This window comes from Pithys albifrons, chromosome 5, assembly GCF_047495875.1.
Source record: "Pithys albifrons albifrons isolate INPA30051 chromosome 5, PitAlb_v1, whole genome shotgun sequence".
In the NCBI taxonomy this organism is placed as follows: domain Eukaryota; kingdom Metazoa; phylum Chordata; class Aves; order Passeriformes; family Thamnophilidae; genus Pithys; species Pithys albifrons.
In genome coordinates, this window is record NC_092462.1 from 48,232,111 (window position 1) to 48,246,756 (window position 14,646).

Here is a 14,646-nt window from a genome sequence, read left to right on the forward strand (position 1 = left end):
TTGTGTACTACCTGCTTTCCATTAGATGTAGGATCTGGTTTCCACTCCCTGCTTCTGAAGGAGGTTCTTGACTCCTCACAAAGAAATTTGTCTTGAGTCTTTCTGTTTTAACTTGACCAGGACAGGCTGAGTCATACATGAAAAGTGTTTTATAAAAATGCTTTTCCTAAAACATGAGAATTGTCTCCAATAGACTGGGCAAATCTCATGACTTATTCATGGCCAGGCTTCATGAATGAAGATTTGGGAAGGGCTCTCACACACGGGTGTGCCCTTTGAGCCTGCGCAGTGGATTTTTCAGGTGAGGCACAGCGTGCGCAGAACTGGCCCCACCCTTTAACTCCTATGGTTCATCTGCCACGGCCGAGCAAGCTTGGATGGTGACAGTGAAGTCCTCAGGACTAGAACCTACAGCCCCCGGTATTCCCAGGAGGTCTCCCATCCATGTGCTAACCAGGCCTGACCCTGCTCAGCTTCCGAGATCTGATGGGATCGAGTGTCAGGGTGGCATGGCCGTAGTTTCATGGCTTATTAACCTGCTGAAAAATGGCATGCACTATTTCAGATCTAACAAAGTGAAGGAATCAAGCACTCTTGGCAGTGGCATCTTTTATTTTGGGAGGCAGGGACTTGTAAGAGTGTCTTTTTAGGTGTGGCTTCTGTGATCACAGATAAGCAGCGCAAGACTGCGGATTCCCTTAGTTCATTTTTGCCTTTTAACTGCAGAAATCCCATTAGCAATGCTCATTCATCAGCCTCCTCATGGTCAAGTTAATTGGCAAGATTTTGCTAAGTACTGAACCAAGTGTGTTATTGTGGTGTTAAGTCTATGCTAATAAGCTCATTAATTTGATGTTGATTATGTGTTACTGGCAGGCAAAGTCATATGTGAATGGAGATGGGGAGTTCCATCTGTTCTCTAGTATTTTATTTTGTATCCATTTTGTTCATTATGATACTCATAGTTATTTGGTGAAAAGATTTGTTTGGTGTGATTTTTTTTAATGCTTTCAGTCAAGATAGTTCTCTCAGCTTGTTATAAAGATGTTTAAGATGATAACACAGGATGTCTAGCTAGTAATCGTAACTGGATTTTGCCCCTGCTGTAGGTTTGAGCCAGGACTGCATTTACTTTTGGATTTTTTTCTGCTTTCACTAATTGTATCATAGCCTTTGAGGAAATGAACATTGCCTTATTTTTACAATCCATGTGTCCTCTCTAGGTAAGTGTGCTGTGTTGAGCTGGCAAAGTGCCAACTGCCTAACACAGAAAGAGTGAGCTCCTTCACAACTCTGAGGGGAAAAAAATGGAACTAACACTTAAAATAGTAAGCTTTTTATATTTTACATAGAAGAGAGAAAATTAAAAACAGAATATAACACATATATACAAATGTGGAAAAAACCCAACAACAACAACCACTGAGTCACCCACCCAAATAATACAGAATCCAACTAATCAGACCACAAAAAACACCCCAAAAATCTCCCCTCAAAGGACACCCGGCAAGAGAGGAGGAAAAAAGCCGGTGACAAAAAAAATGTTTACTTCCCGGACCAAACAGCTGTGACGTGGTGATAAGGCCTAACACGTCTAGCAGTGATAGAAGGTCTGCATAGCACCTGGTCATGAAGGGGACTGGCTAAAGTCCCTCTTACACTTGTTTTTATACTTGCTGTGACATCAGATGATATCAAATATCTTTTTGGTTGCTTAGGTCAGGTGATGCTTGTCTTGTCTAATCTATGTCAGTCTATCTAGGCCTGCTAAACTGAGACCTAGCTAAAACTAAAGCTAAAACTACCACAATCTTCACTCCTTGTTTCTTACCATATGACGTTAAAACTCATATCTCATTTCTGTTATTTCTTGCCCTTAAACACTTCTCGTTTTTAGCAGTGCTGCCTTCCACCTCTCCAGCTTCTTGGCTTTTAGTCCATTAGGATGGATATTTTGGGCAGGAAAAGCAGTTCATCACTGGACACCAGCACTAGCTCAGCTCAGGTCTTCTTCACCTGATGGTTCATTTCCTGCAACACACAACTCAAAATGCAAGTTATTTTGTTTTTCTAAGGTTAAATGTTCTTGAGGCACACACTGCGAGTCTCATCCTCTTCTCAGGGGTCTCTCGCCCACCATACCCCACAGGCTTCATTCTCTTGGCTTATTTAATCACAACACATTTCACAATCGTGGATAACCTGGGAAATAGTGTCCATGGTTAAATCCACCCCTCGGTCTTGCGCCCACCTAGAGGTGGCAACTCTGCCTTGATGGCCTGAGGCATCCTAGGCCTATCGAGCCAGGAACAACTCTCCCTTACGCTGTCCAGGTGTGATGCTCCTCATTAGGCACATGAGCATCTACATAGCAGATCTCCACAGATTCTACTCAAGCGGCAATATCTTGCCACATATCAGCAGCCCACATGGGCTTCTCCACACTTCTGATTAATCTTTCTCAATTGGCCTAGACATCCCAACAGGGCATTGGCTATCATCCACACATCAGTGTAGAGGTAAAGCCATGGCCACCCCTCTGGTTCAGCGATGTCTAATAGGCTTGGTTGTCTTCCTTCTCCAGGCTGCAGGCAGGGCAGCATTATTGCTGTTCTTGGCTCTTTTCCAGGGTCTCTGCTTCAACTATGTGGACAGCCTTTTTACCAGCTTTCTTCTGTTTTAATACTTGTACTCAGCCTTCAAGCATAGAAGTAGACTTACTGTCCCACCTCTTCATGTCTTCCACCAGGTCACACAGGAAGGACGATAGTTCACTGCGTGACCCACACGTGGGGTTTGCTCTCTGTTGGGTGGGGCAGGAACAAAAGACTGGTCTTTAGGTCTGTAGTGGGTATGTTCACAGCAGATACAATTGGAGCTGTCTGAACTTACAAAGACAGTCAGTAAGAGGGTTAATACAATCATCCAGTGGAAAAACATTGATTGTGTTTTTTGTTCTGGATGTACTAAACCATACAGATAAACCAGTGATGTTTATATAAGCAATTCCCAGGAATATAGGTAAGCTCCTGGGAAACTTGCCAAGGTCTTTGGTCAGTTCCCCGTACAGGCCACCAAAAATTGTTTTGGTTTGAATATTTTGACAAAATGCCAAGTATAAACCAAAGGACAAAACTTTCTCCTCGCCCTGCTGAGAAAATTGAAAAAAAAATATGGAAAACTTAAAACAGGTTTATATGTTTATACAGGAAAGAGAAAATTAAAAGTAAACTGCAATATAACACACAGTTACACAAGTTAGATGTAACAAATAATTCATTTCTTCATCAAACACAAATCTCACTATTCTAGCTACAAATCACTCAAGAAAACTTAATCCTTCAAGGGACAGACTTAAGCAGAGGGAAAGACCGAATAAACATTTTACTCTCCTAGGCAACTATAGTAGCAAGTGCCGGTGGAGCTTGGTCCAAGAAAAGAACATGCCTTTCCTAGATGAGCAGCTGTGAAGGAACTGAACTAAGCTTCTCTTACACCTGCTTGTATATTTGACATGACAGAATATGGTATGGAATACCAGTGACCAGTAGAAGTCAGCTGTCAACTGGCTTGACCCAGCTTGAGTCAGCTGATAATCTAAGGCTCACTCTGAAAAATAAAACTTAAATTTAGGCTTAGTTAAACTCGTAACAGTAAGATCCCAGATACTGTTACAGTAATAATGAAATCAACACCACAAAGCACAGTGTGTAGTCAGAGCTCTTCTCAGAGGATCTGTTTATCATTGTGATTCTTAGCTCAAAGGCAGTAATCACCTATCAAATCTCTTACCTGCAAACCAGTTTGATTGTGCCAGCAGTGTATATCTGAGTTTGAGTGTGATTATATTAGTTTGTCAGCTTGGTTTTTCTTCCTTTGGAGGATATACTTGGTTGTTTCCTACAGGCTAGCAAGGAGAAAGCAGAGAAAAAACACAGCTGAAAATTAATGAAAACTTTACCATGGGTGATAGCCAAAATTAACAGTGGGGATGTCACATTGCATTCCCTCTCTCTCCCCACCTTAATGAGTTGTGTATTTCCCTTTCCATTGGCCTCCACCACTTCCTTGGATCGCAGACATTTCTGCGCATGTGGAGCATGCATAGACATACAGGTGCATGTTACTTTCAGTAGCATAGCAAGTATATCCTTAATTTGATTTCCCTTATTTGATTGAAAACAAGGTGATGTTAGTTTTCTGAGCTTTCAGGCCAGCTGAGATTGGGGTGGTCTAGGACTTAACTGCTTTTCCTGACTTGAGATTTTATCTTTTACATGGTGAAATGGAACTGGCAGTGCGTTAGAGAACTCCCAAAACTCTGTTGTTGTTGCCTGTTTTCAATGAAAACCCCTACCCCAAAGGAAGCTACATAAAGAGGCAGTAATACAAAACAAGTTCATGTGGCTCAGTCCAGATATAGAGTCATGGTAGATTTTTGTTCATTATAAATTATTACATCATTTTTTGCAGATGTATAGATTTGCTTGCTATCATTTGCCCTCTTCCAGTAAAGAAGGCTTAACTCTCCTTGTCCAGGTTAAAAAAGCAAATCTTGTTTGAAGGCAACATTCTGAGTCAGCCAGCAAAATATTAGGGGAAGTTTACCTCTTCAGTAAGTCATAAAGGATAATTTTTAAAATCAGATCTGGCTTGCCAGAGGTCTGCTTCTCTAGTAGTTATTGCCATGTGTCCTCTTGAAGATGACCAGGTAGATCTACTTAAAACAGAGTTGTTACTCTATCTCTTCCCTCTTGAAGAGGTGTAAAATACTAGAATTTAATTGAAGAGGTTACTGCTACATCTGCAGTTCCACAGATATGTGTAACAGCCAAATGACTCAAGCTACTAGGTGTTTCCCACATGTTCCTGAGTTTTCTTGGGAATTGAAGAGAAGTTGTGTCTAGGGGTTAACTTTCTTTAGATTTCATGTCTCTTCAGCAAAGTTACCTTTTATTGCCGTGAAATTTCTTTAGAGACTTTCTTGATCTGAGAAGATCCCTCTTTGGAAGCCTGCCTGTTTCAGCCCATGGCACTGTATTTGGACACAAGAACATTAAAGTCACCATACGATAGGTCTGACAGAAGTGGGTTTATGCTCAAAACTGCCTGCTGGCTGTGGTGTACCTGCCTCGGCATGGAGCACTGTGAGGGCTGATACAGGACACACCAGTGTAACAAGACTGCTTCATTCTCATTTGTCCCCCACCTGTCCTCAAAACGCATACTTAGAATTTACCTCCATTTACATTATTTCAATTACTGAGGCTTCTGAACCATTGTATTCTCTGTGTTTACGCTTCTCTATGTTTAATAAGAATGCATTGTTAATTAAAAATATGGTAGGCATAGGAGAAAAAATTAAATTTCCTTCTGGATGACCCCCTTGCACCACCTCATCCCAGATTGTTTGCCTTTGTGTGCCTTTAAAACAAATAGCATATGGTTCTGTGAGTGTTCCTGTAACTTAAAGTAGTCATGTTGCCTGCAGAAATGGAGTGCACCACACACACATAAAACTTGTACGGTATTGCCCAATGAAACGCGACAGCACATTTGTACAGCTAGGTCTGATAAGGTATGAGTACAGTTAACTGCTGTTTACCTCCTCTCACTGTTTGCTTGAAGTACAGAAATGCTGTACATTCACATTAGGTAATTCAGTACAGAAATCTGACTTGGACTGACTATTGATGGGAAGTATTTCATAATTTTGTAGCAGGTTAAAACATATGGTTGTAGTTACAGTAAATAAATTACTTGGTCCATAAAGCATTGCCATTCAGCACAACTGTCAGGCTGATGTAGGTTTATCCTTCAGGAGAATAAAATGTAGATAACAGACAAGTAATAAATGACAGTCTGGGTCTTTGGGGAAGGGAGAAGTTTCAAATTCTTTTTAACGAGGGCATTTGTAAGATAAGAGGAAAAGGTAATGTGCCAGAGATGAGAAACTCTCCAAACATGACTCAATTCTACCTATCAGGTTTTCTTCTAGAATTTCGTCCCTACCCATAACCAAGTCTAGGGAAAGAAAAATAGCTGCTAAGCTGTAGGCAGCAAGGGATTCACACATACTTCATAGTTGCATCTGACTTACCCTTGCATACTATTGCTGCCTTTCCTGAGCAGAGCAGAAGTGTTCTCTGACAAAAAATAAGGAGCATTTACTTTCAGTTTTTTAAAAATGTCTCTGGTTTTATCTGATTTTCTTAGCACGGTATTTTTTTGCAACACAGAAACAAAGATAACACAGTTAAATTTGCAAAGATGTAGGCAGTGTATTATCTGTTACTATTAGTAGCTATAGCTATTAAATGTATTTGCTCAGAATATTGTTTTCCAGTACTAGAATCAGAGTGTGGTTAACAAAAGATGGCTAAGGAAGACTGTCATGGCTCCTCAATGGCCTGTTTATTAACAGATATTTTAATAACAGTTGTGGTGTCTCTGGTGTCCTGGCTTGATTTGTTTTAGTTCTGCTTGGTTTTGAAAGTGTATTTTTAAAAATCATTCGTTCTTGTATCTATTTTAACAGATACAGTTATGAAAAGAACTCTTAAAGTCTCTGCTTGCATAATAAATAAAGAAAATTTACAAAGCTAAAATTCTTGGTATCGTGTATCACTACCTAAAGTTCATTATCTGTAATGGACAGTAGCCTTAGCTGGGCATAAGTCTTCTGATTGTAGCTATATGATATATAGGAATAAATTTCAAAATATATGTTCTTGCAGCAAGAAAAAACCAAACAAACTCACAAAAAAACCCCCACAAAAACCAAGGAAAAATCTCTTTTAACCTTCTCAATTTAACTGTACTGCCTCTCCTCTGTGTAGGCTTTTCCTCAGTCTATAGATGTCTTTTCTGTGCAGGTTATTTGGGTTATTTAATTTCTGGAATTCTGCAAAAAATACTCAATACTCAAGGAGTCAGTACACAACATTCAAGTACTCTGTAAGTCCTGGAGAGCTTTAGAACTACTCAGCACCTTCTGTGTCCTCTTATCTACTGTTTGTCCAAGTTCTTCTTGGTGAGAGGTTGGCTTTTGCCACAGTTATTGGAAAGCTGATGCTTCTTCTCCTGTGTCGCCTGAAAAAAAGGCTATTAGAGAAGCTAGGAGAGAAATGGTTTACTACATCTTCTTGTTGTATCTCCAGAGGTGCCAGCAGATACACGAGGACCTGCGCTGCTGTGGCTGCTTCCAGCGAGTGTCAGTCCCTGACACAGGCCATTTTGTATGGTTTACATGCTAGTTTAGTTTCATCTGCTTGTTCACTGAAGAGAAGAGGTTAAATGTACTGAAGACACCTGTGCTAACACATAATTGGTAGGGGCCTGACTGCATGCATTGGCAACAAACGTATAGATTGGGAAGGCACCATGTGTTTCAGGGAACATAGAAGCTGGGAAGTCTGTTATCAGGATACAAAACTTCAATATTTAGCTTTGGCTTCTGATTTCACTCCATTTTTGCAGCTACGTGGAAAGAAATATTTTTCTGTGTGAATTCACTGATGTAACCTAATGGTTTGAGCTTCAAACATCAGTATCTGCAAATGGTTTTGTTGCCTCTGGGAAATTAATTGTTGCCTAGCCTATCACTTTGTGCATTTGTGTTTTATCCATAGCCTGACCAAGATCTCTTTTAGAAGTGATCACTAGCACAAAATGAATGGTTTCTTTAGTATCTAATGGGTGGACTTAGAGAAGTAAAGATAAGTGTGGAGTAGTGTGCCTCTTCTCATCCTATTTTGCTTCTGTAAGTCAAAAGAGGAGATGCAGTTTGAAGACATCACTAAAGCACTTTGCCTGGCACTAGTTATCTTGTCCTTTTTCTGCACATGCTGTTCATAGTTTTATTTTCACAAAATACACAGAGTCAGAGGATGCCTTTGGATTTTTGAACTCCAATGTTTTCAGTAAGTAGTGGCACAGGAGTGGAAAAGCTAGATGCTGTAGCACACAGGGAGAAACATACTTCAAACACGTGGACTCTCAATGGTGGAAACAGCAAGTCATGGATGACCAGGTGACCTGTTTTTCTGTCCTGAAGAACTAAAAATAATTTACATATTTTTGTTTTTAAAGCATTTGCTTGCCATCTTGGTGTGATTACTGGCACATGTTGCATTGATTCAACTTTATTGTCACATTATTCTCTCACATTCAAGGGCCACATATGCTCCACATCTGGTGAACATTCAAAGGCCTTTTGAAAAACACCACCATGTTTTTGTTCTTAGAAATGCTTATGACAAATATCACACTCTCACATCTGCTTCTGCTATTGGTTGCAAACAGGGTGAACTAGGCTGTGCCTACTGTCCAGTTACAAAACCACCAATGATAACGTATTACATTCCTGTTAATTGAAATGATTAACTGCTTGAATATTGATCCATGTTCCTTGCACCAGAATGACTGATAGGAATGAATAGATATCCTCTCTTCTGTAGTTATTCATGATAAAATATAACCTTGCTTTTGAGGAGAGCATGCTTTAAAAACTGCTAGCATAGTATTCAATATCAAAAGTCTCTAAGAAACTATTACTTACAACATTCCAGAAAAAATTGAATGTTTTCCTAGAGATCTGCCAGCACTGTTCTGGTTTGGTAAATGACTCGATGCATTTTATAGTGTGACTGCATGACTGTTTACCATGCTTCATGACAGTGACATTGCATTTATTGTGAAGGTCTGTTGGTGTGGAGCACAGCCATCGTGAACACCATCTGTTTAGAATATGTTTCCCAGCACCAAACCAGTTGCACGCAAAGAAGATCGCATTGTGAGTTTCACACATTATTTGTTATGTAGGGCAAAGTTAAAAATCATGATTAGCATCTTCTTACATTTCACCCTTAGGTGGATATTATATAAAATCTAAACTGGAGATACCTAAACCCAAACTCAAACTTGAAACATGTTTAGTTGGGCTTAAAATGAAGGAGAAAATATTGTCCTGACTCAATAATGAACTTCATTTCTCTTTTGGGACTTGACTTCTGACACAGAGAGAAGGCCAAAATAAAACCCAGACTGAGTGAGGGCCCTGATTTAAACCTGCTTTTAATTAAGCCTTGTAAAGAAGCTTTTCTGCTAAAACTCTCAGGTTGAAGAGTTCATGCAAAAAAACCTCCCTGTGGTTTATGAACATCCAAAGTGAGGATGTTCAAACACACATTTTTGAATAGTTTAAACAAGAAAAAAATCCAAGCAAGAAAGTCTGTATTATTTATTTAATGCAGTTTTTACTTGGCCAGTCCTTTTCCAGTTATCTTAGTTTTTCATTTTTCTGTGTGTTTCAGTTTAAAGCTTAATGCTGCTACAAGATGTTTTGATATTAACAAACATGAAAACTAAATTGCTTTGGTTTCCTTTTTTCCTAATTGCACATAAATCTGACCCAGTTCAGCTGGACACAGTTGCAGGGCGTTAGACATGTAATACACATTTCAAATCAGAATTCTTGCGCCAAGGCAAAGGTCAAAGTAATTTTCTTGTTTGTTTGTTTTTAAAGGGATTAAATAAATGTAGTTTTGCCACAAGGAAAATGACATTGCTCAATTATGGCTTTAAAGTTCACATCTAAATGGTAGAAGACAATCCTGTCTGGATTGGTGGCAGGGATAATTTCAGAAGTAAAGATTGCGTGTTTTCTATGCAAAGTGATGCTCTTTGTGCAAGACTTCTGCTGGATCACTTACGCTATCAACCCCAGACAAGAGCTTATACCACATTAAAATAAAGCTGTGGCTTCAGTGACAGGCTGTAAACAAAAGGGGTGGGATACAGTTAATGGCAGCAGTGGAGCACTAAAGAAAAATAAATAATTCCCTTTTACTTGAAACTGGCAAATTCCCAAATCCTGAAACATCATCAATTATCCTTGATGACTAGATGAGACCATAAACTGAATGAGGAAAAATAAACTGGAATTTAACTTAAATTTTGATTGGCACAGTAAAAATTAACTTTCACCAAAAAAAATGTTTTTCCAAAACATTTCTATTTGCCTCCCATCCCAACTTTTCCCCACCCATTGCAGAATTTCCAAGTGCTCTTCACTGTTAGTAATGTCATCCTTCCATGTCTGTTTCAGCATGTGCTTCTAGTTTTTATGTTGAGAAGCAAGCTGCTTTTGCATTTCTTCCAAAAAAACATTTTAAGTGTAGTCTTCTTATAAATACTGAACATCATGTTATTCGTAACCTCATAATTCACCAGTCTGCCAGCTGAATAATGTAGCAGCCATAGAAGACAGAGAAGCAAAGGATGTTGTACTGACCAGGAGAGCAATTCTAACAAAAATCTGTTGGGGAAAAACTTCCTGAGAAAAAGCTGAATGGAGTTTCTTTTTCAGTTCTTCACACATCTACAGCTTATTATGAACAAAATACATGCTCCAGGGAACAGTTATGTGCTGTCAGGAAAATTGACTTGATATTTTAATTTTTACAGCTGTTTGTGTTTTGGACCATGATTTTTTTACAAAATTTCTATATCATATCCCTTGAGAGAGATGTTTGTTCTTCATGAGTGGATAGCTTTGAATATAGCAGTTAAGTTCTGAAAAGTTGAAAACCTGGTAGAAATAATACTAAAATTGCACCAATAGTATGAAGTCCTGACATTGTGAAGTCAGTTTTCGAGTGGGCAAACTATATCATTATTTGAAAGATAAAGCAGTGTGTCACAAATGATTATTACCAATTATTTGAAAAACATCATGGTTGGAAGAATCAGTTTGACACTGATTTTGTTAAGCAATGAGCAAGGAAATTTTGTAGTTTTAGACCATTGGTTTAAAGGCTGTGTTACATCCAAGCTGTTCCTGGCACATACCAAGTTAGTTGAGAATATCAGTCTGGTTCTTAGGGGGTCTAATTGATGCCAAATTGGCAGAGATTGAGGAGTAAGGGAGCTCAGGCCACCCCCTAACATCCTGAGCTTTTACATGCTTACTTTATCAGTTGCGTAGATAAGGGCTTTTTCTTCACCATGCTGTCAATCTGGTCCTTGCTCTAAGATGAAAACACTGAATTTAATTATGTAGCTTGGGCCTGGGTTCAGTCATCCACTGCAATATCATCAGATGTGTAAAGTGAACCTCTGCTGGAAATTAGTGTGTGTTACTGATGAGTGTTGGGAACAAACTATGTGAGCGATCAGTTCAATAGATCCTCTGAGAGGGTTTTTTTTCCCCCATAATAAAAAAAGAGCATAAATGCTGACTTGGAATTGCTCTGATTATGTTGTTGTAAAGTGGTGGATTGATCATGCTGTTTATTTATTTACATAATAAGATTTGAGGAGAAAGCTATTCTAGACTGACCTGAATTTCTGCCAGCATATGATGATGCCACATTATTTTATGTGGAGAGAACTCAGTAAGCTGAGAACTTGTGATTTTGGAGGAATGTCTTTCGAAGGTTCACTGCTCATTGCAGCTTGGAGGGTTGCAGCCAAAATAGTATTTTAACTTCTTTTTCCCCCAGTTACACATGTCAGTTTTTCTGTCTGTGTTGGCAGGAGGCTCAGTTTGTGGATGGATGTTTATCCTTTTATACGTGATCATATTCACGTAATCATTCTTGCCAGAAAGTGGGGACGTAAGTACAGAGGATTTTGAGATACCCAGTGTAGCTTTTGTGGACGTGGAGGTTTTGGCGTTAGTCTGTGAGAGTTGTCCCAGTGGCCAGTGCCTGAGTGTTTGGATGTTAGTACTGTGGACTGTGTGGGAGTGCACTGCTGTTGTCAGGACAGGGAAACACAGCTGGGGCCACACAGCCTTCTAAAGCCACAGCATCTTGTGGAAGGACCAGTAGTAAAGGTTAATTGTAACACGTTGTTGTAGGGTATTTTGTTTCAATTTTGCTTTACTAAAATTGCCACATTTCTCAAGTGATTCAACACAGAGATTTAATAACCTTGTCTTCTAAATTCATGATGTATTTAGATGAGATAGGTGGCTAGTGAAACACGTGATTTAGTTGAAGGCTGAGAACAGGTTGAGTGGTCCTTTTTGCAGTTGGCTCAGTGTTTGCTAACTTGCACTGAAAAGAGCTAAGACAAGAAGATGGTTGTGCTGTTTCTGAGGAGAGCTGGTCATTGCTCAAAGCTGTGTCAACTCTTGCAAATCCCATTGATAAGAGTTCTCAGGATGCAGAGCTAGTTTGGACATCCTAGCAATCCCAAAAATTTTCAAGTCAAGAAATTTTCCCCATTGTTTTGCCATTGCCATCCACAAGTTGCCTTTGTTGTGTAGTTTCTACATTCATAGCTGCAGGGTTGTAGCCGATTCCAAATTTCATGGCCCTGGAAAAAATGTTAATTTCATAGCACTCTGCAGAGAATGGCATGAAGTACTGGCTTTTAGCGCTTACCCTTGCTATTTTCCTAATGTTTGGGTTGTTTGGTTGTTGATCAGTTATGTACTAGTTATTCTCAGGCTAAATGTTTTGCTTTTATTGTGAATTTGCTATTGCTTTGTGCCATTTAGGATGACGATTTGCCCTTCTTACCAGGATTTTAGTAGCTCTACACCAGAAGTTGGTAGATCCATGTGTTTGGAAGGATAAGGGTATGTTCAGGAAGATGAGGCAAGTAACAAGTGTAACCTTCAGACTTCTTCCATGAATTCAGCCCTTTAGATTACATGTAAAGTATTGCTGTTCCTGTAGAAATCTAGAAATTTAGCAAGCTGTTTTTTTGTAAAAGCAGCAAGATTTAGGGGTAACTGAGAGATTTTAGAATTTTTTTCCCTGATTATCATTTCTTTTTTCAGTAACAGCAAATACATATTTTCCATGTCCTTCATCCATGTGTACCAAATGGTTGCAGGTTTTAAATGATCACTAAACTAGTTAAATAATAATTCTTCTTGTTCTTCACTGATCCTTTGAAAGTCTGGTACTGGGAAGAAAGATTCCAGGAGCCAGTTCTGACAGAATGAGGACTCCTGATTGCTTGTTTCAGAGTATTTGTCCACTCAGTAGACTGGTTTGGATGTCAAGATCTGGCCAAGACCTTTCACTCCCAAGGGTAGTGGAAGCCATTGAGGGCAGTGGATATATCAATTTCAGTAGCTTCATTTTTGTTTTCCAATGCTTCTGCCGAGGATCACCTAAGCCCTCACAAAAGTTATGCTAAATGAAAGAAAACTGTTGCACTTAACGTGTGCATTTGCCTTTAGTGCCTAATGAAACATTTGTGCCGTGTATTCACATCATTTTTCATTTTGGTCATGAAGTATATAAAAACTTCTGGGTTTTCTTCAAGGAATTTGATTTGTCGAGAAAACATCTGGTTTATGTAAATGAGCAAGGAATTCGGTACACGAGAAGATTGCAAAACAGCATCTCTGTGGTCTCTGCCTCAGTCACTAAGCTATGTTTTTGAAAAAATTAACGGTGGTTACTTCTGTAATTGCCGTCCCTTTTTCAGTGTGCTGTGTTAAGGAACGTGTTTTTCTCCTGAGAATTTTAAAAAACCCCAACAAACAACAACAACAAAAACCCCCAACCAAACAAAAAAACCCCAGAGAGGAGTGAGCAGCATGTCGGCAGCTGAAGCGCCGCAGCGGGATGTTGCTGAGGTTGGGTCATTGCTGCGGGAGGGATCAGTTTTCCCGGCCCCGCTTCGGCCCCGCCGCGCTCCAACAGCGCCCCCTGCAGCCCCGAGCGGCCGCTGCTGCCCCGCGCCTTCGCCTCCCGCTCCTTGTGAGCTCCGCGCTCTCCCTCTGCTCTGCCGCATAAAACCAGCCAGTCATTCACCTTAATACATTCAAAGCGCCGTGAGACACAGGGAAACGATTCTTGTGCCAAAGTTTGATTAGTATTCTTTTGTTATTCTTTTATTATTCTTTTTTTGTTTTTAATCTGGCTTCGTCTCGGTCATGTTTTATTAAAATTATTTTAGTGGCATTTCTGTTGCGTGTTTTCTGATGTGGAAAAAACAAATCAAACCCCACTTATCGCATGAATCATTGTTCAAGTCAGCAATAGTCCTCTGTGTAAAATCTGCCAGTAAAAGCCAGGAGGATGGGGATTAAACCTGGAGCACATTAAATTAGTTCCAGTCTATCCCAAGCAAGCCCTGCATTGCTTGCTTAGGCAGGCAAAACGGAAACAGGCAGTTTATAACGAGGCTGGTTTAAAAACTGTGGGGTTCATTTGAAAAAGATTTATATCCCTCACTTATATAAACATTACAAATGTGGACTGCAAGCAGGAGGCAAATCTTTATCAAAATCTCTTTAAGAGCTTTTTCATTGTGAATACAATGGACAGCATGTACTCTTGTTTGAAGATTCGCCAATATCTGTACACTAATCTTTTCTCAGTGCTCTGACTAATTAAAATACAACTCAGGGTAGAACAGCAAGACCACCAACCAGTAGTTTGGTGGGGTCTGACAAAAGTGGCAATAACTGAGGTGGTGGAGGGAAATTATTTGGAGGTAAGAGGAAAGACTGTCCTGAGCCTGGTTTAGGTTTTAAGTAGTGGTTATTAAAAAAAACCAAACAACCAAGTGAAATTTTAAAGGGAAACAACTGTTTCTGAATTTATCTCCACCCACCCCCCTTCCCTGCTGGATGTTGCCGGTCTCAAACAGCAGCACAGAAATTTTGTGAGGTTT

The 14,646-nt window shown here is 39.7% G+C and overlaps 1 protein-coding gene and 1 pseudogene across 3 annotated transcripts in view; one reads left to right on the top strand and one right to left on the bottom strand.

Annotated features, from left to right (window-relative positions):
• The window catches only part of SCFD2 (sec1 family domain containing 2), a 197,349-nt gene that overhangs the window by 60,588 nt on the left and 122,115 nt on the right, over positions 1-14,646 (top strand). The gene's annotated exons all lie outside the window — the stretch shown is intronic.
• On the bottom strand, positions 406-521 carry LOC139672675 (5S ribosomal RNA; annotated as a pseudogene).